Below are 23,437 nucleotides of genomic sequence, written 5' to 3'. Positions count from 1 at the left end.
ACTGGAAACAACGCGTCGGATACTCGGACCATTTGCGGCACGATCGTCATTACTGAATGGCAACGATGCAAGAACCGGGATTTTGGCATTCGTCGTGCATTGTGGGCCCCGCGATAGTATTGCATCTATCCGGGGGTGCGGCAGATCTGAAAAGCAAACACTCTGCTCACGTAGGAGCTTGTGCACAGTTACCAAGGGAGGAAGGCTGCATACATAGTTTTTTCAAGTCTAAAACAATTAATGGAGGGAAGCAAGATAGTGCATAAAGATCTAAGCGAGCATGAATTAATCGGGTGCGATCATACCAGCACTAATGTACCGGATCCCATCAGAACTCCGAAGTTAAGCGTGCTTAGGCGAGAGTAGTACTAGGATGGGTGACCTCCTGGTAAGTCCTCGTGTTGCACCCCAATTTTATTAATATTTTATTTTGATTTGTATTTGCAAATTCCATTTGTTTTTTCAGGGAGACAACTGGAAACAATGCGTCGGATACTCGGACCATTTGCGGCACGATCGTCATTATTATATGGCAACGATGCAGGAACCGGGCTTTCGGCATTCGTCGTGCATTGTCGGCCCCGCGACACTATTGCATTTATCCGGTGGTGCGGCACATCTGAAAAGCAAACAATCCGCTCACGTAGGAGCTTGTGCACGGTTACCAAGGGAGGAAGGCTGCATACACAGTTTTTTCAAATCTAAAACAATTAATGGAAGGGGGCAAGATAGTGCATAAAGATCTAGGCGAGCATGAACTAAACGGGTGCGATCATACCAGCACTAATGCACCGGATCCCATCAGAACTCCGAAGTTAAGTATGCTTGGGCGAGAGTAGTACTAGAATGGGTGACCTCCTGGGAAGTCCTCGTGTTGCACCCCAATTTTATTAATATTTTATTTTGATTTGTATTTGCAAATTCCATTTGTTGTTTCGGCGATACAACTGGAAACAACGCGTCGGATACTCGGACCATTTGCGGCACGATCGTCATTACTGAATGGCAACGATGCAAGAACCGGGCTTTCGGCATTCGTCATGCATTGTGGGCCCCGCGATAGTATGGCATCTATCCGGAGGTGCGGCAGATCTGAAAAACAAACACTCCGCTCACGTAGGAGCTTGTGCACGGTTACCAAGGGAGGAAGGCTGCATACACAGTTTTTTCAAGTCTAAAACAATTAATGGAGGGGAGCAAGATAGTGCATAAAGATCTAAGCGAGCATGAATTAAACGGGTGCGATCATACCAGCACTAATGCACCGGATCCCATCAGAACTCCGAAGTTAAGTGTGCTCGGGCGAGAGTAGTACTAGGATGGGTGACCTCCTGGGAAGTCCTCGTGTTGCACCCCATTTTTTTTAATATTTTATTTCGATATCCTATTTGCAAATTCCATTTGTCGTTTCGGCGAGACAAACGCAAACAACGCGCCGGATACTCGGACCATTTGCGGCACGATCATCATTACTGAATGGGAACCGTGCAAAAACCGGGCTTTTGGCATTCGTCGTGCATTGTGGGCCCCGCGATACATTGCATCTATCCGGGGGTGCGGCAGATCTGAAAAACAACCACTCTGCTCACGTAGGAGCTTGTGCACGGTTACCAAGGGAAGAAGGCTGCATACACACTTTTTTCAAATCTAAAACAATTAATGCAGGGGAGCAAGATAGTGCATAAAGATCTAAGCGAGCATGAATTAAACGGGTGCGATCATACCAGCACTAATGCACCGGATCCCATCAGAACCGTGAAGTTAAGCGTGCTTGGGCGAGAGTAGTACTAGGATGGGTGACCTCCTTGTAGTCCTCGTGTTGCACCCCAATTTTATTAATATTTTATTTTGATTTGTATTTGCAAATTCCATTTGTTGTTTCGGCGGGACAACTGGAAACAATGCGTCGGATACTCGGACCACTTGCTGGACGATGGTCATTACTGAATGGGAACGATGCAAGAACCGGGCTTTCGGCATTCGTCATGCATTGTGGGCCCCGCGATAGTATTGCATCTATCCGGAGGTGCGGCAGATCTGAAAAGCAAACACTCCGCTCACGTAGGAGGTTGTGCACGGTTACCAAGGGAGGAGGGCTGCATACACCGTTTTTTCAAGTCTAAAACAATTAATCGAGGGGTGCAAGATAGTGCATAAAGATCTAAGCGAGCATGAATTAAACGGTTGCGATCATACCAGCACTAATGCACCGGATCCCATCAGAACTCCGAAGTTAAGCGTGCCTGGGCGAGAGTAGTACTAGGATGGGTGACCTCCTTGTAGTCCTCGTGTTGCACCCCAATTTTATTAATATTTTATTTTGATTTGTATTTGCAAATTCCATTTGTTGTTTCGGCAGGACAACTGGAAACAACGCGTCGGATACTCGGACCACTTGCTGGACGATCGTCATTACTGAGTGGGAACGATGCAAGAACCGGGCTTTCGGCATTCGTCATGCATTGTGGGCCCCGTGATAGTATTGCATCTATCCGGAGGTGCGGCAGATCTGAAAAGCAAACACTCCGCTCACGTAGGAGCTTGTGCACGGTTACCAAGGGAGGAAGGCTGCATACACAGTTTTTTCAAGTCTAAAACAATTAATGGAGGGGAGCAAGATAGTGCATAAAGATCTAAGCGAGCATGAATTAAACGGGTGTGATCATTCCAGCACTAATGCACCGGATCCCATCAGAACTCCGAAGTTAAGTGTGCTTGGGCGAGAGTAGTACTAGGATGGGTGACCTTCTGGGAAGTCCTCGTGTTGCACCCCATTTTTATTAATATTTTATTTCGATATCCTATTTGCAAATTCCATTTGTCGTTTCGGCGAGACAAACGCAAACAACGCGCCGGATACTCGGACCATTTGCGGCACGATCGTCATTACTGAATGGGAACCGTGCAAAAGCCGGGCTTTTGGCATTCGTCGGGCATTGTGGGCCCCGCGATAGTATTGCATCTATCCGGGGGTGCGGCAGATCTGAAAAACAAACACTCTGCTCACGTAGGAGCTTGTGCACGGTTACCAAGGGAGGAAGGCTGCATACACACTTTTTTCAAATCTAAAACAATTAATGGAGGGGAGCAAGATAGTACATAAAGATCTAAGCGAGCATGAATTAAACGGGTGCGATCATACCAGCACTAATGCACCGGATCCCATCAGAACTCCGAAGTTAAGTGTGCTTGGGCGAGGGTAGTACTAGGATGGGTGACCTCCTGGGAAGTCCTCGTGTTGCACCCCAATTTTACTAATATTTTATTTCGATATCGTATTTGCAAATTCCATTTGTTGTTCCGGCGAGACAAACACAAACAACGCGCCGGATACTCAGACCATTTGCGGCACGATCGTCATTAATGAATGGGAACCGTGCAAAAACTGGGCTTTTGGCATTCGTCGTGCATTGTGGGCCCCGCGATAGTATTGCATCTATCCGGGGGTGCGGCAGATCTGAAAAGCAAACACACTGCTCACGTAGGAGTTTGTGCACGGTTACCAAGGGAGGAAGGCTGCATACACACTTTTTTCAAGTCTAAAACAATTAATGGAGGGGAGCAAGAGAGTGCATAAAGATCTAAGCGAGCATGAAATAAACGGGTGCGATCATACCAGCGCTAATGCACCGGATCCCATCAGAACTGCGAAGTTAAGTGTGCTTGGGCGAGAGTAGTACTAGAATGGGTGACCTCCTGGGAAGACCACGTGTTGCACCCCAATTTTATTAATATTTTATTTCGATATCGTAATTGCAAATTCCATTTGTCGTTTCGGTGAGACAAACGCAAACAACGCGCCGGATACTCGGACCATTTGCGGAACGATCGTCATTTCTGAATGGGAACCGTGCAAGAACTCGGCTTTTGGCATTCGTCGTGCATTGTGGGCCCCGCGATAGTATTGCATCTATCCGGGGGTGCGGCAGATCTGAGAAGCAAACACTCTGCTCACGTAGGAGCTTGTGCACGGTTACCAAGGGAGGAAGGCTGCATACACAGTTTTTTCAAGTCTAAAACAATTAATGGAGGGGAGCGAAATAGTGCATAGAGATCTAAGCGAGCATGAATTAAACGGGTGCGATCATACTAGCACTAATGCACCGGATCCCATCAGAACTCCGAAGTTAAGCGTGCTTTGGCGAGATTAGTACTAGCATGGTTGACCTCCTGGGAAGTCCTCGTGTTGCACCCCAATTTTATTAATACTTTATTTCGATATCCTATTTGCAAATTCCATTTGTCGTTTCGGCGAGACAAACGCAAACAACGCGCCGGATACTTGGACCATTTGCGGCACGATTGTCATTACTGAATGGGAACCGTGCAAGAACTCGGCTTTTGGCATTCGTCGTGCATTGTGGGCCCCGCGATAGTATTGCATTTATCCGGTGGTGCGGAAGATCTGAAAAGCAAACACTCTGCTCACGTAGGAGCTTGTGCACGGTTACCAAGGGAGGAAGGCTGCATACACAGTTTTTTCAAGTCTAAAACAATTAATGGAGGGGAGCAAAATAGTGCATAAAGATCTAAGCGAGCATGAATTAAACGGGTGCGATCATACCAGCACTAATGCACCGGATCCCATCAGAACTCCAAAGTTAAGCGTGCTTGGGCCAGAGAAGTACTAGGATGGGTTACCTCCTTGGAAGTCCTCGTGTTGCACCCCAATTTTATTAATATTTTATTTTGATTTGTATTTGCAAATTCCATTTGTTGTTTCGGCGGGACAACTGGAAACACCGCGTCGGATACTCGGACCATTTGAGGCACGATCGTCATTACTGAATGGGAACCGTGCAAGAACTCGGCTTTTGGCATTCGTCGTGCATTGTGGGCCCCATGATAGTATTGCATTTATCCGGTGGTGCGGCAGATTTGAAAAGCAAACACTCCGCTCACGTAGGAGCTTGTGCACGGTTACCAAGGGAGGAAGGCTGCATACACACTTTTTTCAAGTCTAGAACAATTAATGGAGGGGAGCAAGATAGTGCATAAAGATCTAAATGAGCATGAATTAAACGGGTGCGATCATACCAGCACTAATGCACCGGATCCCATCAGAACTCTGAAGTTAAGTGTGCTTGGGCGAGAGTAGTACTGGGATGGGTGACCTCTTGGGAAGTCCTCGTGTTGCACCCCAATTTTATTAATATTTTATTTCGATATCGTATTTGCAAATTCCATTTGTCGTTTCGGCGAGACAAACGCAAACAACGCGCCGGATACTCGGACCATTTGGCGCACGATCGTCATTACTGAATGGGAACCGTGCAAAAACCGGGCTTTTGGCATTCGTCGTGCATTGTGGGCCCCGCGATAGTATTGCATCTATCCGGGGGTGCGGCAAATCTGAGAAGCAAACACTCTGCTCACGTAGGAGCTTGTGCACGGTTACCAAGGGAGGAAGGCTGCATACACAGTTTTTTCAAGTCTAAAACAATTAATGGAGGGGAGCAAAATAGTGCATAAAGATCTAAGCGAGCATGAATTAAACGGGTGCGATCATACCAGCACTAATGCACCGGATCCCATCAGAACTCCGAAGTTAAGCGTGCTTGGGCGAGAGTAGTACTAGGATGGGTTGCCTCCTTGGAAGTCCTCGTGTTGCACCCCAATTTTATTAATATTTTATTTTGATTTGTATTTGCAAATTCCATTTGTTGTTTCGGCTGGACAACTGGAAACAACGCGTCGGATACTCGGACCACTTGCGGGACGATCGTCATTACTGAATGGGAACGATGCAAGAACCGGGCTTTCGGCATTCGTCATGCATTGTGGGCCCCGCGATAGTATTGCATCTATCCGGAGGTGCGGCAGATCTGAAAAGCAAACACTCCGCTCACGTAGGAGCTTGTGCACGGTTACCAAGGGAGGAAGGCTGCATACACAGTTTTTTCAAGTCTAAAACAATTAATGGAGGGGAGCAAGATGGTGCATAAAGATCTAAGCGAGCATGAATTAAACGGGTGCGATCATACCAGCACTAATGCACCGGATCCCATCAGAACTCCGAAGTTAAGTGTGCTAGGGCGAGAGTAGTACTAGAATGGGTGACCTCCTGGGAAGACCTCGTGTTGCACCCCAATTTTATTAATATTTTATTTTGATTTGTATTTGCAAATTCCATTTGTTGTTTCGGCGAGACAACTGGAAACAACGCGTCGGATACTCGGACCATTTGCGGCACGATCGTCATTACTGAATGGCAACGATGCAAGAACCGGGCTTTCGGCATTCGTCATGCATTGTGGGCCCCGCGATTGTATTGCATCTATCCGGAGGTGCGGCAGATCTGAAAAACAAACACTCCGCTCACGTAGGAGCTTGTGCATGGTTACCAAGGGAGGAAGGCTGCATACACACTTTTTTCAAATCTAAAACAATTAATGGAGGGGAGCAAGATAGTGCATAAAGATCTAAGCGAGCATGAATTAAACGGGTGTGATCATACCATCACTATTGCACGGGATCCCATCAGAACTCCGAAGTTAAGTGTGCTTGGGCGAGAGGAGTAGTAGGATGGGTGACCTCCTGGGAAGTCCACGTGTTGCACCCCAATTTTATTAATATTTTATTTCGATATCGTAATTGCAAATTCCATTTATCGTTTCGGCGAGACAAACGCAAACAACGCGCCGGATACTCGGACCATTTGCGGCACGATCGTCATTTCTGAATGGGAACCGTGCAAGAACACGGCTTTTGGCATTTGTCGTGCATTGTGGGCCCCGCGATAGTATTGCATTTATCCGGTGGTGCGGCAGATCTGAAAAGCAAACACTCCGCTCACGTAGGAGCTTGTGCACGGTTACCAATGGAGGAAGGCTGCATACACAGTTTTTTCAAATCTAAAACAATTAATGGAGGGGAGCAAGATAGTGCATAAAGATCTAAGCGAGCATGAATTAAACGGGTGCGATCATACCAGCACTAATGCACCGGATCCCATCAGAACTCCGAAGTTAAGCGTGCTTGGGCGAGATTAGTACTAGCATGGTTAACCTCCTGGGAAGTCCTCGTGTTGCACCCCAATTTTATTAATATTTTATTTCGATATCCTATTTGCAAATTCCATTTGTCGTTTCGGCGAGACAAACGCAAACAACGCGCCGGATACTCGGACCATTTGCGGCACGATCGTCATTACTGAATGGGAACCATGCAAGAACTCGGCTTTTCGCATTCGTCGTGCTTTGTGGGCCCCGCGATAGAATTGCATTTATCTGGTGGTGCGGCAGATCGGAAAAACAAACACTCCGCTCACGTAGGAGCTTTTGCACGGTTACCAAGGGAGGAAGGCTCCATACACACTTTTTTCAAGTCTAAAACAATTAATGGAGGGGTGCAAGATAGTGCATAAAGATCTAAGCGAGCATGAAGTAACGGGTAAGATCATACCAGCACTAATGCACCGGATCCCATCAGAACTCCGAAGTTAAGGGTGCTTGGGCGAGAGTAGTACTAGGATGGGTGACCTCCTGGGAAGTCCTCGTGTTGCACCCCAATTTTATTAATATTTTATTTCGATATCCTATTTGCAAATTCAATTTGTCGTTTCAGCGAGACAAACGCAAACAACACGCCGGATACTCGGACCATTTGCGGCACGATCGTCATTACTGAATGGGAACCGTGCAAGAACTCGGCTTTTGGCATTTGTCGTGCATTGTGGGCCCCGCGATAGTATTGCATTTATCCGGTGGTGCGGCAAATCTGAAAAGCAAACACTCCGCTCACGTAGGAGCTTGTGCATGGTTACCAAGGGAGGAAGGCTGCATACACACTTTTTTCAAGTCTAAAACAATTAGTGGAGGGGAGCAAGATAGTGCATAAAGATCTAAGCGAGCATGAATTAAACGGGTGCGATATTACCAGCACTAATGCACCGGATCCCATCAGAACTCCAAAGTTAAGTGTGCTTGGGCGAGAGTAGTACTGGGATGGGTGACCTCTTGGGAAGTCCTCGTGTTGCACCCCAATTTTATTAATATTTTATTTCGATATCGTATTTGCAAATTCCATTTGTCGTTTCGGCGAGACAAACGCAATCATCGCGCCGGATACTCGGACCATTTGCCGCACGATCGTCATTACTGAATGGGAACCGTGCAAAAACCGGGCTTTTGGCATTCGTCGTGCATTGTGGGCCCCGCGATAGTATTGCATCTATCCGGGGGTGCGGCAGATCTGAAAAACAAACACTCTGCTCACGTAGGAGCTTGTGCACGGTTACCAAGGGAGGAAGGCTGCATACACACTTTTTTCAAGTCTAAAACAATTAGTGGAGGGGAGCAAGATAGTGCATAAAGATCTAAGCGAGCATGAATTAAACGGGTGCGATCATACCAGCACTAATGCACCGGATCCCATCAGAACTCCGAAGTTAAGTGTGCTTGGGCGAGAGTAGTACTGGGATGGGTGACCTCTTGGGAAGTCCTCGTGTTGCACCCCAATTTTATTAATATTTTATTTCGATATCCTATTTGCAAATTCCATTTGTCGTTTCGGCGAGACAAACGCAAACAACGCGCCGGATACTCGGACCATTTGCGGCACGATCGTCATTACTGAATGGGAACCGTGCAAAAGCCGGGCTTTTGGCATTCGTCGGGCATTGTGGTCCCCGCGATAGTATTGCATCTATCCGGGGGTGCGGCAAATCTGAAAAACAAACACTCTGCTCACGTAGGAGCTTGTGCACGGTTACCAAGGGAGGAAGGCTGCATACACACTTTTTTCAAATCTAAAACAATTAATGGAGAGGAGCAAGATAGTACATAAAGATCTAAGCGAGCATGAATTAAACGGGTGCGATCATACCAGCACTAATGCACCGGATCCCATCAGAACTCCGAAGTTAAGTGTGCTTGGGCGAGGGTAGTACTAGGATGGGTGACCTCCTGGGAAGTCCTCGTGTTGCACCCCAATTTTACTAATATTTTATTTCGATATCGTATTTGCAAATTCCATTTGTTGTTCCGGCGAGACAAACACAAACAACGCGCCGGATACTCAGACCATTTGCGGCACGATCGTCATTACTGAATGGGAACCGTGCAAAAACTGGGCTTTTGGCATTCGTCGTGCATTGTGGGCCCCGCGATAGTATTGCATCTATCCGGGGGTGCGGCAGATCTGAAAAGCAAACACACTGCTCACATAGGAGTTTGTGCACGGTTACCAAGGGAGGAAGGCTGCATACACACTTTTTTCAAGTCTAAAACAATTAATGGAGGGGAGCAAGAGAGTGCATAAAGATCTAAGCGAGCATGAATTAAATGGGTGCGATCATACCAGCGCTAATGCACCGGATCCCATCAGAACTGCGAAGTTAAGTGTGCTTGGGCGAGAGTAGTACTAGAATGGGTGACCTCCTGGGAAGACCACGTGTTGCACCCCAATTTTATTAATATTTTATTTCGATATCGTAATTGCAAATTCCATTTGTCGTTTCGGCGAGAAAAACGCAAACAACGCGCCGGATACTCGGACCATTTGCGGCACGATCGTCATTTCTGAATGGGAACCGTGCAAGAACTCGGCTTTTGGCATTCATCGTGCATTGTGGGCCCCGCAATAGTATTGCATTTATCCGGTGGTGCGGCAGATCTGAAAAGCAAACACGCCGCTCACGTAGGAGCTTGTGCACGGTTACCAATGGAGGAAGGCTGCATACACAGTTTTTTCAAATCTAAAACAATTAATGGAGAGGAGCAAGATAGTGCATAAAGATCTAAGCGAGCATGAATTAAACGGGTGCGATCATACCAGCACTAATGCACCGGATCCCATCAGAACTCCGAAGTTAAACGTGTTTGGGCGAGATTAGTACTAGGATGGGTGACCTCCTGGGAAGTCCTCGTGTTGCACCCCAATTTTATTAACATTTTATTTCGATATCCTATTTGCAAATTCAATTTGTCGTTTCGGCGAGACAAACGCAAACAACGCGCCGGATAGTCGGACCATTTGCGGCACGATCGTCATTACTGAATGGGAACCGTGCAAGAACTCGGCTTTTGGCATTTGTCGTGCATTGTGGGCCCCGTGATAGTATTGCTTTTATCCGGCGGTGCGGCAGATCTGAAAAGCAAACACTCCGCTCACGTAGGAGCTTGTGCACGGTTACCAAGGGAGGAAGGCTGCATACACACTTTTTTCAAGTCTAAAACAATTAATGGAGGGGAGCAAGATAGTGCATAAAGATCTAAGCGAGCATGAATTAAACGGGTGCGATCATACCAGCACTAATGCACCGGATCCCATCAGAACTCCGAAGTTAAGTGTGCTTGGGCGAGAGTAGTACAGGGATGGGTGACCTCTTGGGAAGTCCTCGTGTTGCTCCCCAATTTTATTAATATTTTATTTCGACATCGTATTTGCAAATTCCATTTGTCGTTTCGGCGAGACAAACGCAATCATCGCGCCGGATACTCGCACCATTTGCCGCACGATCGTCATTACTGAATGGGAACCGTGCAAAAACCGGTCTTTTGGCATTCGTCGTGCATTGTGGGCCCCGCGATAGTATTGCATCTATCCGGGGGTGCGGCAGATCTGAGGAGCAAACACTCTGCTCACGTAGGAGCTTGTGCACGGTTACCAAGGGAGGAAGGCTGCATACACAGTTTTTTCAGGTCTAAAACAATTAATGGAGGGGAGCAAAATAGTGCATAAAGATCTAAGCGAGCATGAATTAAACGGGTGCGATCATACCAGCAATAATGCACTGGATCCCATCAGAACTCCGAAGTTAAGCGTGCTTGGGCGAGAGTAGTACTAGGATGGTGACCCCCTGGGAAGTCCTCGTGTTGCACACCAATTTTATTAATATTTTATTTTGATTATATTTGCAAATTCCATTTGTTGTTTCAGCGAGACAACTGGAAATAACGCGTCGGATACTCGGACCACTTGCGGGACGATCGTCATTACTGAATGGGAACGGAGCAAGAACCGGGCTTTCGGCATTCGTCTTGCATTGTGGGCCCCGCGATAGTATCGCATCTATCCGGGGGTGCGGCAGATCTGAAAAACAAACACTCCGCTCACGTTGGAGCTTGTGCACGGTTACCAAGGGAGGAAGGCTGCAAACACACTTTTTTCAAATCTAAAACAATTAATGGAGGGGAGCAAGATAGTGCATAAAGATCTAAGCGAGCATGAATTAAACGGGTGCGATCATACCAGCACTATTGCACCGGATCCCATCAGAACTCCGAAGTTAAGTGTGCTTGGGCGAGAGGAGTACTAGGATGGGTGACCTCCTGGGAAGGCCACGTGTTGCACCCCAATTTTATTAATATTTTATTTCGATATCGTAATTGCAAATTCCATTTGTCGTTTCGGCGAGACAAACCCAAACAATGCGCCAGATACTCGGACCATTTGCGGCACGATCGTCATTTCTGAATGGGAACCGTGCAAGAACTCGGCTTTTGGCATTCGTCGTGCATTGTGGGCCCCGCGATAGTATTGCATTTATCCGGTGGTGCGGCAGATCTGAAAAGCAAACACTCCGCTCACGTAGGAGTTTGTGCATGGTTACCAAGGGAGGAAGGCTGCATACACAGTTTTTTCAAATCTAAAACAATTAATGGAGGGGAGCAAGATAGTGCATAAAGATCTAAGCGAGCATGAATTAAACGGGTGCGATATTACCAGCACTAATGCACCGGATCCCATCAGAACTCCAAAGTTAAGTGTGCTTGGGCGAGAGTAGTACTGGGATGGGTGACCTCTTGGGAAGTCCTCGTGTTGCACCCCAATTTTATTAATATTTTATTTCGATATCGTATTTGCAAATTCCATTTGTCGTTTCGGCGAGACAAACGCAATCATCGCGCCGGATACTCGGACCATTTGCCGCACGATCGTCATTACTGAATGGGAACCGTGCAAAAACCGGGCTTTTGGCATTCGTCGTGCATTGTGGGCCCCGCGATAGTATTGCATCTATCCGGGGGTGCGGCAGATCTGAAAAACAAACACTCTGCTCACGTAGGAGCTTGTGCACGGTTACCAAGGGAGGAAGGCTGCATACACACTTTTTTCAAGTCTAAAACAATTAGTGGAGGGGAGCAAGATAGTGCATAAAGATCTAAGCGAGCATGAATTAAACGGGTGCGATCATACCAGCACTAATGCACCGGATCCCATCAGAACTCCGAAGTTAAGTGTGCTTGGGCGAGAGTAGTACTGGGATGGGTGACCTCTTGGGAAGTCCTCGTGTTGCACCCCAATTTTATTAATATTTTATTTCGATATCCTATTTGCAAATTCCATTTGTCGTTTCGGCGAGACAAACGCAAACAACGCGCCGGATACTCGGACCATTTGCGACACGATCGTCATTACTGAATGGGAACCGTGCAAAAGCCGGGCTTTTGGCATTCGTCGGGCATTGTGGTCCCCGCGATAGTATTGCATCTATCCGGGGGTGCGGCAAATCTGAAAAACAAACACTCTGCTCACGTAGGAGCTTGTGCACGGTTACCAAGGGAGGAAGGCTGCATACACACTTTTTTCAAATCTAAAACAATTAATGGAGAGGAGCAAGATAGTACATAAAGATCTAAGCGAGCATGAATTAAACGGGTGCGATCATACCAGCACTAATGCACCGGATCCCATCAGAACTCCGAAGTTAAGTGTGCTTGGGCGAGGGTAGTACTAGGATGGGTGACCTCCTGGGAAGTCCTCGTGTTGCACCCCAATTTTACTAATATTTTATTTCGATATCGTATTTGCAAATTCCATTTGTTGTTCCGGCGAGACAAACACAAACAACGCGCCGGATACTCAGACCATTTGCGGCACGATCGTCATTACTGAATGGGAACCGTGCAAAAACTGGGCTTTTGGCATTCGTCGTGCATTGTGGGCCCCGCGATAGTATTGCATCTATCCGGGGGTGCGGCAGATCTGAAAAGCAAACACACTGCTCACATAGGAGTTTGTGCACGGTTACCAAGGGAGGAAGGCTGCATACACACTTTTTTCAAGTCTAAAACAATTAATGGAGGGGAGCAAGAGAGTGCATAAAGATCTAAGCGAGCATGAATTAAATGGGTGCGATCATACCAGCGCTAATGCACCGGATCCCATCAGAACTGCGAAGTTAAGTGTGCTTGGGCGAGAGTAGTACTAGAATGGGTGACCTCCTGGGAAGACCACGTGTTGCACCCCAATTTTATTAATATTTTATTTCGATATCGTAATTGCAAATTCCATTTGTCGTTTCGGCGAGACAAACGCAAACAACGCGCCGGATACTCGGACCATTTGCGGCACGATCGTCATTTCTGAATGGGAACCGTGCAAGAACTCGGCTTTTGGCATTCATCGTGCATTGTGGGCCCCGCAATAGTATTGCATTTATCCGGTGGTGCGGCAGATCTGAAAAGCAAACACGCCGCTCACGTAGGAGCTTGTGCACGGTTACCAATGGAGGAAGGCTGCATACACAGTTTTTTCAAATCTAAAACAATTAATGGAGAGGAGCAAGATAGTGCATAAAGATCTAAGCGAGCATGAATTAAACGGGTGCGATCATACCAGCACTAATGCACCGGATCCCATCAGAACTCCGAAGTTAAACGTGTTTGGGCGAGATTAGTACTAGGATGGGTGACCTCCTGGGAAGTCCTCGTGTTGCACCCCAATTTTATTAACATTTTATTTCGATATCCTATTTGCAAATTCAATTTGTCGTTTCGGCGAGACAAACGCAAACAACGCGCCGGATAGTCGGACCATTTGCGGCACGATCGTCATTACTGAATGGGAACCGTGCAAGAACTCGGCTTTTGGCATTTGTCGTGCATTGTGGGCCCCGTGATAGTATTGCTTTTATCCGGCGGTGCGGCAGATCTGAAAAGCAAACACTCCGCTCACGTAGGAGCTTGTGCACGGTTACCAAGGGAGGAAGGCTGCATACACACTTTTTTCAAGTCTAAAACAATTAATGGAGGGGAGCAAGATAGTGCATAAAGATCTAAGCGAGCATGAATTAAACGGGTGCGATCATACCAGCACTAATGCACCGGATCCCATCAGAACTCCGAAGTTAAGTGTGCTTGGGCGAGAGTAGTACAGGGATGGGTGACCTCTTGGGAAGTCCTCGTGTTGCTCCCCAATTTTATTAATATTTTATTTCGACATCGTATTTGCAAATTCCATTTGTCGTTTCGGCGAGACAAACGCAATCATCGCGCCGGATACTCGCACCATTTGCCGCACGATCGTCATTACTGAATGGGAACCGTGCAAAAACCGGTCTTTTGGCATTCGTCGTGCATTGTGGGCCCCGCGATAGTATTGCATCTATCCGGGGGTGCGGCAGATCTGAGGAGCAAACACTCTGCTCACGTAGGAGCTTGTGCACGGTTACCAAGGGAGGAAGGCTGCATACACAGTTTTTTCAGGTCTAAAACAATTAATGGAGGGGAGCAAAATAGTGCATAAAGATCTAAGCGAGCATGAATTAAACGGGTGCGATCATACCAGCAATAATGCACTGGATCCCATCAGAACTCCGAAGTTAAGCGTGCTTGGGCGAGAGTAGTACTAGGATGGTGACCCCCTGGGAAGTCCTCGTGTTGCACACCAATTTTATTAATATTTTATTTTGATTATATTTGCAAATTCCATTTGTTGTTTCAGCGAGACAACTGGAAATAACGCGTCGGATACTCGGACCACTTGCGGGACGATCGTCATTACTGAATGGGAACGGAGCAAGAACCGGGCTTTCGGCATTCGTCTTGCATTGTGGGCCCCGCGATAGTATCGCATCTATCCGGGGGTGCGGCAGATCTGAAAAACAAACACTCCGCTCACGTTGGAGCTTGTGCACGGTTACCAAGGGAGGAAGGCTGCAAACACACTTTTTTCAAATCTAAAACAATTAATGGAGGGGAGCAAGATAGTGCATAAAGATCTAAGCGAGCATGAATTAAACGGGTGCGATCATACCAGCACTATTGCACCGGATCCCATCAGAACTCCGAAGTTAAGTGTGCTTGGGCGAGAGGAGTACTAGGATGGGTGACCTCCTGGGAAGGCCACGTGTTGCACCCCAATTTTATTAATATTTTATTTCGATATCGTAATTGCAAATTCCATTTGTCGTTTCGGCGAGACAAACCCAAACAATGCGCCAGATACTCGGACCATTTGCGGCACGATCGTCATTTCTGAATGGGAACCGTGCAAGAACTCGGCTTTTGGCATTCGTCGTGCATTGTGGGCCCCGCGATAGTATTGCATTTATCCGGTGGTGCGGCAGATCTGAAAAGCAAACACTCCGCTCACGTAGGAGTTTGTGCATGGTTACCAAGGGAGGAAGGCTGCATACACAGTTTTTTCAAATCTAAAACAATTAATGGAGGGGAGCAAGATAGTGCATAAAGATCTAAGCGAGCATGAATTAAACGGGTGCGATCATACCAGCACTAATGCACCGGATCCCATCAGAACTCCGAAGTTAAGCGTGCTTGGGCGAGATTAGTACTAGCATGGTTGACCTCCTGGGAAGTCCTCGTGTTGCACCCCAATTTTATTAATATTTTATTTCGATATCCTATTTGCAAATTCCATTTGTCGTTTTGGCGAGACAAACGCAAACAACGCGCCGGATACTCGGACCATTTGCGGCACGATCGTCATTACTGAATGGGAACCGTGCAAGAACTCGGCTTTTGGCATTCGTCGTGCATTGTGGGCCCCGCGATAGTATTGCATTTATCCGGTGGTGCGGCAGATCTGAAAAGCAAACAGTCCGCTCACGTAGGAGCTTGTGCACGGTTACCAAGGGAGGATGGCTCCATACACACTTTTTTCAAGTCTAAAACAATTAATGGAGGGGTGCAAGATAGTGCATAAAGATCTAAGCGAGCATGAATTAAACGGGTGCGATCATACCAGCACTAATGCACCGGATCCCATCAGAACTCCGAAGTTAAGGGTGCTTGGGCGAGAGTAGTACTAGGATGGGTGACCTCTTGGGAAGTCCTCGTGTTGCACCCCAATTTTATTAATATTTTATTTCGATATCCTATTTGCAAATTCAATTTGTCATTTCGGCGAGACAAATGCAAACAACGCGCCGGATACTCGGACCATTTGCGGCACGATCGTCATTACTGAATGGGAACCGTGCAAGAACTCGGCTTTTGGCATTCGTCGTGCATTGTGGGCCCCGCGATAGTATTGCATTTATCCTGTGGTGCGGCAGATCTGAAAAGCAAACACTCCGCTCACGTAGGAGCTTGTGCACGGTTACCAAGGGAGGAAGGCTACATACACACTTTTTTCAAGTCTAAAACAATTAATGGAGGGGAGCAAGATAGTGCATAAAGATCTAAATGAGCATGAATTAAACGGGTGCGATCATACCAGCACTAATACACCGGATCCCATCAGAACTCTGAAGTTAAGTGTGCTTGGGCGAGAGTAGTACTGGGATGGGTGACCTCTTGGGAAGTCCTTGTGTTGCACCCCAATTTTATTAATATTTTATTTCGATATCCTATTTGCAAATTCCATTTGTCGTTTTGGCGAGACAAACGCAAACAACGCGCCGGATACTCGGACCATCTGGCGCACGATCGTCATTACTGAATGGGAACCGTGCAAAAACCGGGCTTTTGGCATTCGTCGTGCATTGTGGGCCCCGCGATAGTATTGCATCTATCCGGGGGTGCGGCAGATCTGAGAAGCAAACACTCTGCTCACGTAGGAGCTTGTGCACGGTTACCAAGGGAGGAAGGCTGCATACACAGTTTTTTCAAGTCTAAAACAATTAATGGAGGGGAGCAAAATAGTGCATAAAGATCTAAGCGAGCATGAATTAAACGGGTGCGATCATACTAGCACTACTGCACCGGATCCCATCAGAACTCCGAAGTTAAGCGTGCTTGGGCGAGATTAGTACTAGCATGGTTGACCTCCTGGGAAGTCCTCGTGTTGCAACCCAATTTTATTAATATTTTATTTCGATATCCTATTTGCAAATTCCATTTGTCGTTTCGGCGAGACAAACGCAAACAACGCGCCAGATACTTGGACCATTTGCGGCACGATTGTCATTACTGAATGGGAACCGTGCAAGAACTCGGCTTTTGGCATTCGTCGTGCATTGTGGGCCCCGCGATAGTATTGCATTTATCCGGTGGTGCGGATGATCTGAAAAGCAAACACTCTGCTCACGTAGGAGCTTGTGCACGGTTACCAAGGGAGGAAGGCTGCATACACAGTTTTTTCAAGTCTAAAACAATTAATGGAGGGGAGCAAAATAGTGCATAAAGATCTAAGCGAGCATGAATTAAACGGGTGCGATCATACCAGCACTAATGCACCGGATCCCATCAGAACTCCGAAGTTAAGCGTGCTTGGGCCAGAGTAGTACAAGGATGGGTTACCTCCTTGGAAGTCCTCGTGTTGCACCCCAATTTTATTGATATTTTATTTTGATTTGTATTTGCAAATTCCATTTGTTGTTTCGGCGGGACAACTGGAAACACCGCGTCGGATACTCGGACCATTTGAGGCACGATCGTCATTACTGAATGGGAACCGTGCAAGAACTCGGCTTTTGGCATTCGTCGGGCATTGTGGGCCCCGCGATAGTATTGCATCTATCCGGGGGTGCGGCAGATCTGAAAAACAAACACTCTGCTCTCGTAGGAGCTTGTGCACGGTTACCAAGGGAGGAAGGCTGCATACACACTTTTTTCAAATCTAAAACAATTAATGGAGGGGAGCAAGATAGTGCATAAAGATCTAAGCGAGCATGAATTAAACGGGTGCGATCATACCAGCACTAATGCACCGGATCCCATCAGAACTCCGAAGTTAAGTGTTCTTGGGCGAGGGTAGTACTAGGATGGGTGACCTCCTGGGATGTCCTCGTGTTGCACCCCAATTTTACTAATATTTTATTTCGATATCGTATTTGCAAATTCCATTTGTTGTTCCGGCGAGACAAACACAAACAACGCGCCGGATACTCAGACCATTTGCGGCACGATCGTCATTACTGAATGGGAACCGTGCAAAAACCGGGCTTTTGGCATTCGTCGTGCATTGTGGGCCCCGCGATAGTATTGCATCTATCCGGGGGTGCGGCAAATCTGAGAAGCAAACACTCTGCTCACGTAGGAGCTTGTGCACGGTTACCAAGGGAGGAAGGCTGCATACAAAGTTTTTTCAAGTCTAAAACAATTAATGGAGGGGAGCAAAATAGTGCATAAAGATCTAAGCGAGCATGAATTAAACGGGTGCGATCATACCAGCACTAATGCACCGGATCCCATCAGAACTCCGAAGTTAAGCGTGCTTGGGCGAGAGTAGTACTAGGATGGGTTGCCTCCTTGGAAGTCCTCGTGTTGCACCCCAATTTTATTAATATTTTATTTTGATTTGTATTTGCAAATTCCATTTGTTGTTTCGGCGGGACAACTGGAAACACCGCGTCGGATACTCGGACCATTTGAGGCACGATCGTCATTACTGAATGGGAACCGTGCAAGAACTCGGCTTTTGGCATTTGTCGTGCATTGTGGGCCCCGCGATAGTATTGCATTTATCCGGTGGTGCGGCAGATCTGAAAAGCAAACACTCCGCTCACGTAGGAGCTTGTGCATGGTTACCAAGGGAGGAAGGCTGCATACACACTTTTTTCAAGTCTAAAACAATTAGTGGAGGGGAGCAAGATAGTGCATAAAGATCTAAGCGAGCATGAATTAAACGGGTGCGATCATACCAGCACTAATGCACCGGATCCCATCAGAACTCCGAAGTTAAGCGTGCTTGGGCGAGAGTAGTACTGGGATGGGTGACCTCTTGGGAAGTCCTCGTGTTGCACCCCAATTTTATTAATATTTTATTTCGATATCGTATTTGCAAATTCCATTTGTCGTTTCGGCGAGACAAACGCAATCATCGCGCCGGATACTCGGACCATTTGCCGCACGATCGTCATTACTGAATGGGAACCGTGCAAAAACCGGGCTTTTGGCATTCGTCATGCATTGTGGGCCCCGCGATAGTATTGCATCTATCCGGGGGTGCGGCAGATCTGAGGAGCAAACACTCTGCTCACGTAGGAGCTTGTGCACGGTTACCAAGGGAGGAAGGCTGCATACACAGTTTTTTCAAGTCTAAAACAATTAATGGAGGGGAGCAAGATAGTGCATAAAGATCTAAGCGAGCATGAATTAAACGGGTGCGATCGGACCAGCACTAATGCACCGGATCCCATCAGAACTCCGAAGTAAAGCGTGCTTGGGCGAGAGTAGTACTAGGATGGGTTACCTCCTTGGAAGTCCTCGTGTTGCACCCCAATTTTATTAATATTTTATTTTGATTTCTATTTGCAAATTCCATTTGTTGTTTCGGCGGGACCACTGGAAACAACGCGTCGGATACTCGGACCACTTGCGGGACGATCGTCATTACTGAATCAGAGCGACGAAAGAACCGGGCTTTAGGCATTCGTCATGCATTGTGGGCCCCGCGATACTATTGCATCTATCCGGAGGTGCGGCATATCTGAAAAGCAAACACTCCGCTCACGTAGGAGCTTGTGCATGGTTACCAAGGGAGGAAGGCTGCATACACAGTTTTTTCAAGTCTAAAACAATTAATGGAGGGGAGCAAGATAGTGCATAAAGATCTAAGCGAGCATGAATTAAACGGGTGTGATCATACCAGCACTAATGCACCGGATCCCATCAGAACTCCGAAGTTAAGTGTGCTTGGGCGAGAGTAGTACTAGGATGGGTGACCTTCTGGGAAGTCCTCGTGTTGCACCCCATTTTTATTAATATTTTATTTCGATATCCTATTTGCAAATTCCATTTGTCGTTTCGGCGAGACAAACGCAAACAACGCGCCGGATACTCGGACCATTTGCGGCACGATCGTCATTACTGAATGGGAACCATTCAAAAGCCGGGCTTTTGGCATTCGTCGGGCATTGTGGGCCCCGCGATAGTATTGCATCTATCCGGGGGTGCGGCAGATCTGAAAAACAAACACTCTGCTCTCGTAGGAGCTTGTGCACGGTTACCAAGGGAGGAAGGCTGCATACACACTTTTTTCAAATCTAAAACAATTAATGGAGGGGAGCAAGATAGTGCATAAAGATCTAAGCGAGCATGAATTAAACGGGTGCGATCATACCAGCACTAATGCACCGGATCCCATCAGAACTCCGAAGTTAAGTGTTCTTGGGCGAGGGTAGTACTAGGATGGGTGACCTCCTGGGATGTCCTCGTGTTGCACCCCAATTTTACTAATATTTTATTTCGATATCGTATTTGCAAATTCCATTTGTTGTTCCGGCGAGACAAACACAAACAACGCGCCAGATACTCAGACCATTTGCGGCACGATCGTCATTACTGAATGAGAACCGTGCAAAAACCGGGCTTTTGGCATTCGTCGTGCATTGTGGGCCCCGCGATAGTATTGCATCTATCCGGGGGTGCGGCAAATCTGAGAAGCAAACACTCTGCTCACGTAGGAGCTTGTGCACGGTTACCAAGGGAGGAAGGCTGCATACACAGTTTTTTCAAGTCTAAAACAATTAATGGAGGGGAGCAAAATAGTGCATAAAGATCTAAGCGAGCATGAATTAAACGGGTGCGATCATACCAGCACTAATGCACCGGATCCCATCAGAACTCTGAAGTTAAGCGTGCTTGGGCGAGAGTAGTACTAGGATGGGTTGCCTCCTTGGAAGTCCTCGTGTTGCACCCCAATTTTATTAATATTTTATTTTGATTTGTATTTGCAAATTCCATTTGTTGTTTCGGCGGGACAACTGGAAACACCGCGTCGGATACTCGGACCATTTGAGGCACGATCGTCATTACTGAATGGGAACCGTGCAAGAACTCGGCTTTTGGCATTCGTCGGGCATTGTGGGCCCCGCGATAGTATTGCATCTATCCGGGGGTGCGGCAGATCTGAAAAACAAACACTCTGCACTCGTAGGAGCTTGTGCACGGTTACCAAGGGAGGAAGGCTGCAAACACACTTTTTTCAAATCTAAAACAATTAATGGAGGGGAGCAAGATAGTGCATAAAGATCTAAGCGAGCATGAATTAAACGGGTGCGATCATACCAGCACTAATGCACCGGATCCCATCAGAACTCCGAAGTTAAGTGTTCTTGGGCGAGGGTAGTACTAGGATGGGTGACCTCCTGGGATGTCCTCGTGTTGCACCCCAATTTTACTAATATTTTATTTCGATATCGTATTTGCAAATTCCATTTGTTGTTCCGGCGAGACAAACACAAACAACGCGCCGGATACTCAGACCATTTGCGGCACGATCGTCATTACTGAATGGGAACCGTGCAAAAACCGGGCTTTTGGCATTCGTCGTGCATTGTGGGCCCCACGATAGTATTGCATCTATCCGGGGGTGCGGCAGATCTGAGAAGCAAACACTCTGCTCACGTAGGAGCTTGTGCACGGTTACCAAGGGAGGAAGGCTGCATACACAGTTTTTTCAAGTCTAAAACAATTAATGGAGGGGAGCAAAATAGTGCATAAAGATCTAAGCGAGCATGAATTAAACGGGTGCGATCATACTAGCACTACTGCACCGGATCCCATCAGAACTCCGAAGTTAAGCGTGCTTGGGCGAGATTAGTACTAGCATGGTTGACCTCCTGGGAAGTCCTCGTGTTGCACCCCAATTTTATTAATATTTTATTTCGATATCCTATTTGCAAATTCCATTTGTCGTTTCGGCGAGACAAACGCAAACAACGCGCCAGATACTTGGACCATTTGCGGCACGATTGTCATTACTGAATGGGAACCGTGCAAGAACTCGGCTTTTGGCATTCGTCGTGCATTGTGGGCCCCGCGATTGTATTGCATTTATCCGGTGGTGCGGATGATCTGAAAAGCAAACACTCCGCTCACGTAGGAGCTTGTGCACGGTTACCAAGGGAGGAAGGCTGCATACACAGTTTTTTCAAGTCTAAAACAATTAATGGAGGGGAGCAAAATAGTGCATAAAGATCTAAGCGAGCATGAATTAAACGGGTGCGATCATACCAGCACTAATGCACCGGATCCCATCAGAACTCCGAAGTTAAGCGTGCTTGGGCCAGAGTAGTACAAGGATGGGTTACCTCCTTGGAAGTCCTCGTGTTGCACCCCAATTTTATTAATATTTTATTTTGATTTGTATTTGCAAATTCCATTTGTTGTTTCGGCGGGACAACTGGAAACACCGCGTCGGATACTCGGACCATTTGAGGCACGATCGTCATTACTGAATGGGAACCGTGCAAGAACTCGGCTTTTGGCATTCGTCGGGCATTGTGGGCCCCGCGATAGTATTGCATCTATCCGGGGGTGCGGCAGATCTGAAAAACAAACACTCTGCTCTCGTAGGAGCTTGTGCACGGTTACCAAGGGAGGAAGGCTGCATACACACTTTTTTCAAATCTAAAACAATTAATGGAGGGGAGCAAGATAGTGCATAAAGATCTAAGCGAGCATGAATTAAACGGGTGCGATCATACCAGCACTAATGCACCGGATCCCATCAGAACTCCGAAGTTAAGTGTTCTTGGGCGAGGGTAGTACTAGGATGGGTGACCTCCTGGGATGTCCTCGTGTTGCACCCCAATTTTACTAATATTTTATTTCGATATCGTATTTGCAAATTCCATTTGTTGTTCCGGCGAGACAAACACAAACAACGCGCTGGATACTCAGACCATTTGCGGCACGATCGTCATTACTGAATGGGAACCGTGCAAAAACCGGGCTTTTGGCATTCGTCGTGCATTGTGGGCCCCGCGATAGTATTGCATCTATCCGGGGGTGCGGCAAATCTGAGAAGCAAACACTCTGCTCACGTAGGAGCTTGTGCACGGTTACCAAGGGAGGAAGGCTGCATACAAAGTTTTTTCAAGTCTAAAACAATTAATGGAGGGGAGCAAAATAGTGCATAAAGATCTAAGCGAGCATGAATTAAACGGGTGCGATCATACCAGCACTAATGCACCGGATCCCATCAGAACTCCGAAGTTAAGCGTGCTTGGGCGAGAGTAGTACTAGGATGGGTTGCCTCCTTGGAAGTCCTCGTGTTGCACCCCAATTTTATTAATATTTTATTTTGATTTGTATTTGCAAATTCCATTTGTTGTTTCGGCGGGACAACTGGAAACACCGCGTCGGATACTCGGACCATTTGAGGCACGATCGTCATTACTGAATGGGAACCGTGCAAGAACTCGGCTTTTGGCATTTGTCGTGCATTGTGGGCCCCGCGATAGTATTGCATTTATCCGGTGGTGCGGCAGATCTGAAAAGCAAACACTCCGCTCACGTAGGAGCTTGTGCATGGTTACCAAGGGAGGAAGGCTGCATACACACTTTTTTCAAGTCTAAAA

General features: G+C 47.1%; 44 non-coding genes and 5 pseudogenes across 44 annotated transcripts; all 49 read left to right on the top strand.

The window, feature by feature from the left end:
- Positions 1-291: 291 nt before the first annotated feature.
- LOC148793045 (5S ribosomal RNA) lies at positions 292-410 on the top strand. The gene has a single exon (XR_016069662.1). It is a non-coding gene; the product is annotated as a 5S ribosomal RNA (ribosomal RNA).
- A 354-nt stretch (positions 411-764) lies between these two features.
- Positions 765-883, top strand: LOC148793044 (5S ribosomal RNA). The gene has a single exon (XR_016073608.1). It is a non-coding gene; the product is annotated as a 5S ribosomal RNA (ribosomal RNA).
- A 354-nt stretch (positions 884-1,237) lies between these two features.
- On the top strand, positions 1,238-1,356 carry LOC148793043 (5S ribosomal RNA). Its single transcript, XR_016071312.1, has one exon. It is a non-coding gene; the product is annotated as a 5S ribosomal RNA (ribosomal RNA).
- Positions 1,357-1,710: 354 nt separating this feature from the next.
- On the top strand, positions 1,711-1,828 carry LOC148793042 (5S ribosomal RNA; annotated as a pseudogene).
- A 354-nt stretch (positions 1,829-2,182) lies between these two features.
- On the top strand, positions 2,183-2,300 carry LOC148793041 (5S ribosomal RNA). Its single transcript, XR_016069985.1, has one exon. It is a non-coding gene; the product is annotated as a 5S ribosomal RNA (ribosomal RNA).
- Positions 2,301-2,654: 354 nt separating this feature from the next.
- LOC148793040 (5S ribosomal RNA) lies at positions 2,655-2,773 on the top strand. The gene has a single exon (XR_016073540.1). It is a non-coding gene; the product is annotated as a 5S ribosomal RNA (ribosomal RNA).
- Positions 2,774-3,128: 355 nt separating this feature from the next.
- On the top strand, positions 3,129-3,247 carry LOC148793039 (5S ribosomal RNA). The gene has a single exon (XR_016070922.1). It is a non-coding gene; the product is annotated as a 5S ribosomal RNA (ribosomal RNA).
- A 355-nt stretch (positions 3,248-3,602) lies between these two features.
- Positions 3,603-3,721, top strand: LOC148793038 (5S ribosomal RNA). Its single transcript, XR_016069014.1, has one exon. It is a non-coding gene; the product is annotated as a 5S ribosomal RNA (ribosomal RNA).
- Positions 3,722-4,076: 355 nt separating this feature from the next.
- LOC148793037 (5S ribosomal RNA) lies at positions 4,077-4,195 on the top strand. Its single transcript, XR_016069229.1, has one exon. It is a non-coding gene; the product is annotated as a 5S ribosomal RNA (ribosomal RNA).
- Positions 4,196-4,550: 355 nt separating this feature from the next.
- On the top strand, positions 4,551-4,669 carry LOC148793036 (5S ribosomal RNA; annotated as a pseudogene).
- A 354-nt stretch (positions 4,670-5,023) lies between these two features.
- Positions 5,024-5,142, top strand: LOC148793035 (5S ribosomal RNA). Its single transcript, XR_016072396.1, has one exon. It is a non-coding gene; the product is annotated as a 5S ribosomal RNA (ribosomal RNA).
- A 355-nt stretch (positions 5,143-5,497) lies between these two features.
- On the top strand, positions 5,498-5,616 carry LOC148793034 (5S ribosomal RNA). Its single transcript, XR_016074600.1, has one exon. It is a non-coding gene; the product is annotated as a 5S ribosomal RNA (ribosomal RNA).
- Positions 5,617-5,970: 354 nt separating this feature from the next.
- LOC148793033 (5S ribosomal RNA) lies at positions 5,971-6,089 on the top strand. Its single transcript, XR_016070811.1, has one exon. It is a non-coding gene; the product is annotated as a 5S ribosomal RNA (ribosomal RNA).
- Positions 6,090-6,443: 354 nt separating this feature from the next.
- On the top strand, positions 6,444-6,562 carry LOC148793032 (5S ribosomal RNA; annotated as a pseudogene).
- A 355-nt stretch (positions 6,563-6,917) lies between these two features.
- LOC148793031 (5S ribosomal RNA) lies at positions 6,918-7,036 on the top strand. Its single transcript, XR_016074544.1, has one exon. It is a non-coding gene; the product is annotated as a 5S ribosomal RNA (ribosomal RNA).
- Positions 7,037-7,390: 354 nt separating this feature from the next.
- On the top strand, positions 7,391-7,509 carry LOC148793030 (5S ribosomal RNA). The gene has a single exon (XR_016070023.1). It is a non-coding gene; the product is annotated as a 5S ribosomal RNA (ribosomal RNA).
- Positions 7,510-7,864: 355 nt separating this feature from the next.
- Positions 7,865-7,983, top strand: LOC148793029 (5S ribosomal RNA). Its single transcript, XR_016069548.1, has one exon. It is a non-coding gene; the product is annotated as a 5S ribosomal RNA (ribosomal RNA).
- Positions 7,984-8,338: 355 nt separating this feature from the next.
- Positions 8,339-8,457, top strand: LOC148793028 (5S ribosomal RNA). Its single transcript, XR_016071138.1, has one exon. It is a non-coding gene; the product is annotated as a 5S ribosomal RNA (ribosomal RNA).
- A 355-nt stretch (positions 8,458-8,812) lies between these two features.
- LOC148793027 (5S ribosomal RNA) lies at positions 8,813-8,931 on the top strand. The gene has a single exon (XR_016070907.1). It is a non-coding gene; the product is annotated as a 5S ribosomal RNA (ribosomal RNA).
- Positions 8,932-9,286: 355 nt separating this feature from the next.
- LOC148793026 (5S ribosomal RNA) lies at positions 9,287-9,405 on the top strand. The gene has a single exon (XR_016069013.1). It is a non-coding gene; the product is annotated as a 5S ribosomal RNA (ribosomal RNA).
- Positions 9,406-9,760: 355 nt separating this feature from the next.
- LOC148793025 (5S ribosomal RNA) lies at positions 9,761-9,879 on the top strand. The gene has a single exon (XR_016072194.1). It is a non-coding gene; the product is annotated as a 5S ribosomal RNA (ribosomal RNA).
- A 355-nt stretch (positions 9,880-10,234) lies between these two features.
- Positions 10,235-10,353, top strand: LOC148793024 (5S ribosomal RNA). Its single transcript, XR_016075204.1, has one exon. It is a non-coding gene; the product is annotated as a 5S ribosomal RNA (ribosomal RNA).
- A 355-nt stretch (positions 10,354-10,708) lies between these two features.
- Positions 10,709-10,826, top strand: LOC148793023 (5S ribosomal RNA; annotated as a pseudogene).
- Positions 10,827-11,179: 353 nt separating this feature from the next.
- Positions 11,180-11,298, top strand: LOC148793022 (5S ribosomal RNA). The gene has a single exon (XR_016072695.1). It is a non-coding gene; the product is annotated as a 5S ribosomal RNA (ribosomal RNA).
- A 355-nt stretch (positions 11,299-11,653) lies between these two features.
- On the top strand, positions 11,654-11,772 carry LOC148793021 (5S ribosomal RNA). Its single transcript, XR_016069547.1, has one exon. It is a non-coding gene; the product is annotated as a 5S ribosomal RNA (ribosomal RNA).
- A 355-nt stretch (positions 11,773-12,127) lies between these two features.
- On the top strand, positions 12,128-12,246 carry LOC148793020 (5S ribosomal RNA). Its single transcript, XR_016071128.1, has one exon. It is a non-coding gene; the product is annotated as a 5S ribosomal RNA (ribosomal RNA).
- Positions 12,247-12,601: 355 nt separating this feature from the next.
- On the top strand, positions 12,602-12,720 carry LOC148793019 (5S ribosomal RNA). The gene has a single exon (XR_016070896.1). It is a non-coding gene; the product is annotated as a 5S ribosomal RNA (ribosomal RNA).
- Positions 12,721-13,075: 355 nt separating this feature from the next.
- On the top strand, positions 13,076-13,194 carry LOC148793018 (5S ribosomal RNA). The gene has a single exon (XR_016069012.1). It is a non-coding gene; the product is annotated as a 5S ribosomal RNA (ribosomal RNA).
- A 355-nt stretch (positions 13,195-13,549) lies between these two features.
- On the top strand, positions 13,550-13,668 carry LOC148793017 (5S ribosomal RNA). Its single transcript, XR_016072193.1, has one exon. It is a non-coding gene; the product is annotated as a 5S ribosomal RNA (ribosomal RNA).
- Positions 13,669-14,023: 355 nt separating this feature from the next.
- On the top strand, positions 14,024-14,142 carry LOC148793016 (5S ribosomal RNA). Its single transcript, XR_016075203.1, has one exon. It is a non-coding gene; the product is annotated as a 5S ribosomal RNA (ribosomal RNA).
- Positions 14,143-14,497: 355 nt separating this feature from the next.
- LOC148793015 (5S ribosomal RNA) lies at positions 14,498-14,615 on the top strand (annotated as a pseudogene).
- A 353-nt stretch (positions 14,616-14,968) lies between these two features.
- LOC148793014 (5S ribosomal RNA) lies at positions 14,969-15,087 on the top strand. Its single transcript, XR_016072693.1, has one exon. It is a non-coding gene; the product is annotated as a 5S ribosomal RNA (ribosomal RNA).
- Positions 15,088-15,442: 355 nt separating this feature from the next.
- On the top strand, positions 15,443-15,561 carry LOC148793013 (5S ribosomal RNA). Its single transcript, XR_016073210.1, has one exon. It is a non-coding gene; the product is annotated as a 5S ribosomal RNA (ribosomal RNA).
- A 355-nt stretch (positions 15,562-15,916) lies between these two features.
- LOC148793012 (5S ribosomal RNA) lies at positions 15,917-16,035 on the top strand. Its single transcript, XR_016070796.1, has one exon. It is a non-coding gene; the product is annotated as a 5S ribosomal RNA (ribosomal RNA).
- Positions 16,036-16,390: 355 nt separating this feature from the next.
- Positions 16,391-16,509, top strand: LOC148793011 (5S ribosomal RNA). The gene has a single exon (XR_016073046.1). It is a non-coding gene; the product is annotated as a 5S ribosomal RNA (ribosomal RNA).
- A 355-nt stretch (positions 16,510-16,864) lies between these two features.
- On the top strand, positions 16,865-16,983 carry LOC148793010 (5S ribosomal RNA). Its single transcript, XR_016070443.1, has one exon. It is a non-coding gene; the product is annotated as a 5S ribosomal RNA (ribosomal RNA).
- A 355-nt stretch (positions 16,984-17,338) lies between these two features.
- On the top strand, positions 17,339-17,457 carry LOC148793009 (5S ribosomal RNA). The gene has a single exon (XR_016070520.1). It is a non-coding gene; the product is annotated as a 5S ribosomal RNA (ribosomal RNA).
- A 354-nt stretch (positions 17,458-17,811) lies between these two features.
- Positions 17,812-17,930, top strand: LOC148793008 (5S ribosomal RNA). The gene has a single exon (XR_016075376.1). It is a non-coding gene; the product is annotated as a 5S ribosomal RNA (ribosomal RNA).
- A 355-nt stretch (positions 17,931-18,285) lies between these two features.
- LOC148793007 (5S ribosomal RNA) lies at positions 18,286-18,404 on the top strand. Its single transcript, XR_016074599.1, has one exon. It is a non-coding gene; the product is annotated as a 5S ribosomal RNA (ribosomal RNA).
- A 354-nt stretch (positions 18,405-18,758) lies between these two features.
- On the top strand, positions 18,759-18,877 carry LOC148793006 (5S ribosomal RNA). The gene has a single exon (XR_016068993.1). It is a non-coding gene; the product is annotated as a 5S ribosomal RNA (ribosomal RNA).
- A 355-nt stretch (positions 18,878-19,232) lies between these two features.
- Positions 19,233-19,351, top strand: LOC148793005 (5S ribosomal RNA). Its single transcript, XR_016070777.1, has one exon. It is a non-coding gene; the product is annotated as a 5S ribosomal RNA (ribosomal RNA).
- Positions 19,352-19,705: 354 nt separating this feature from the next.
- On the top strand, positions 19,706-19,824 carry LOC148793004 (5S ribosomal RNA). Its single transcript, XR_016072007.1, has one exon. It is a non-coding gene; the product is annotated as a 5S ribosomal RNA (ribosomal RNA).
- A 355-nt stretch (positions 19,825-20,179) lies between these two features.
- LOC148793003 (5S ribosomal RNA) lies at positions 20,180-20,298 on the top strand. The gene has a single exon (XR_016075375.1). It is a non-coding gene; the product is annotated as a 5S ribosomal RNA (ribosomal RNA).
- Positions 20,299-20,653: 355 nt separating this feature from the next.
- LOC148793002 (5S ribosomal RNA) lies at positions 20,654-20,772 on the top strand. The gene has a single exon (XR_016068924.1). It is a non-coding gene; the product is annotated as a 5S ribosomal RNA (ribosomal RNA).
- A 354-nt stretch (positions 20,773-21,126) lies between these two features.
- On the top strand, positions 21,127-21,245 carry LOC148793001 (5S ribosomal RNA). Its single transcript, XR_016075374.1, has one exon. It is a non-coding gene; the product is annotated as a 5S ribosomal RNA (ribosomal RNA).
- A 355-nt stretch (positions 21,246-21,600) lies between these two features.
- On the top strand, positions 21,601-21,719 carry LOC148793000 (5S ribosomal RNA). The gene has a single exon (XR_016069076.1). It is a non-coding gene; the product is annotated as a 5S ribosomal RNA (ribosomal RNA).
- Positions 21,720-22,074: 355 nt separating this feature from the next.
- LOC148792999 (5S ribosomal RNA) lies at positions 22,075-22,193 on the top strand. The gene has a single exon (XR_016070518.1). It is a non-coding gene; the product is annotated as a 5S ribosomal RNA (ribosomal RNA).
- Positions 22,194-22,547: 354 nt separating this feature from the next.
- LOC148792998 (5S ribosomal RNA) lies at positions 22,548-22,666 on the top strand. The gene has a single exon (XR_016075372.1). It is a non-coding gene; the product is annotated as a 5S ribosomal RNA (ribosomal RNA).
- A 355-nt stretch (positions 22,667-23,021) lies between these two features.
- On the top strand, positions 23,022-23,140 carry LOC148792997 (5S ribosomal RNA). The gene has a single exon (XR_016074598.1). It is a non-coding gene; the product is annotated as a 5S ribosomal RNA (ribosomal RNA).
- Positions 23,141-23,437: the final 297 nt, after the last annotated feature.

This window comes from Nelumbo nucifera, chromosome 4 (genome assembly GCF_055504915.1).
Source record: "Nelumbo nucifera cultivar China Antique chromosome 4, China Antique-T2T, whole genome shotgun sequence".
NCBI lineage: Eukaryota > Viridiplantae > Streptophyta > Magnoliopsida > Proteales > Nelumbonaceae > Nelumbo > Nelumbo nucifera.
The sequence above is the reverse complement of the archived record's forward strand: the minus strand, read 5'-3'. Positions and strand labels throughout refer to the sequence as shown.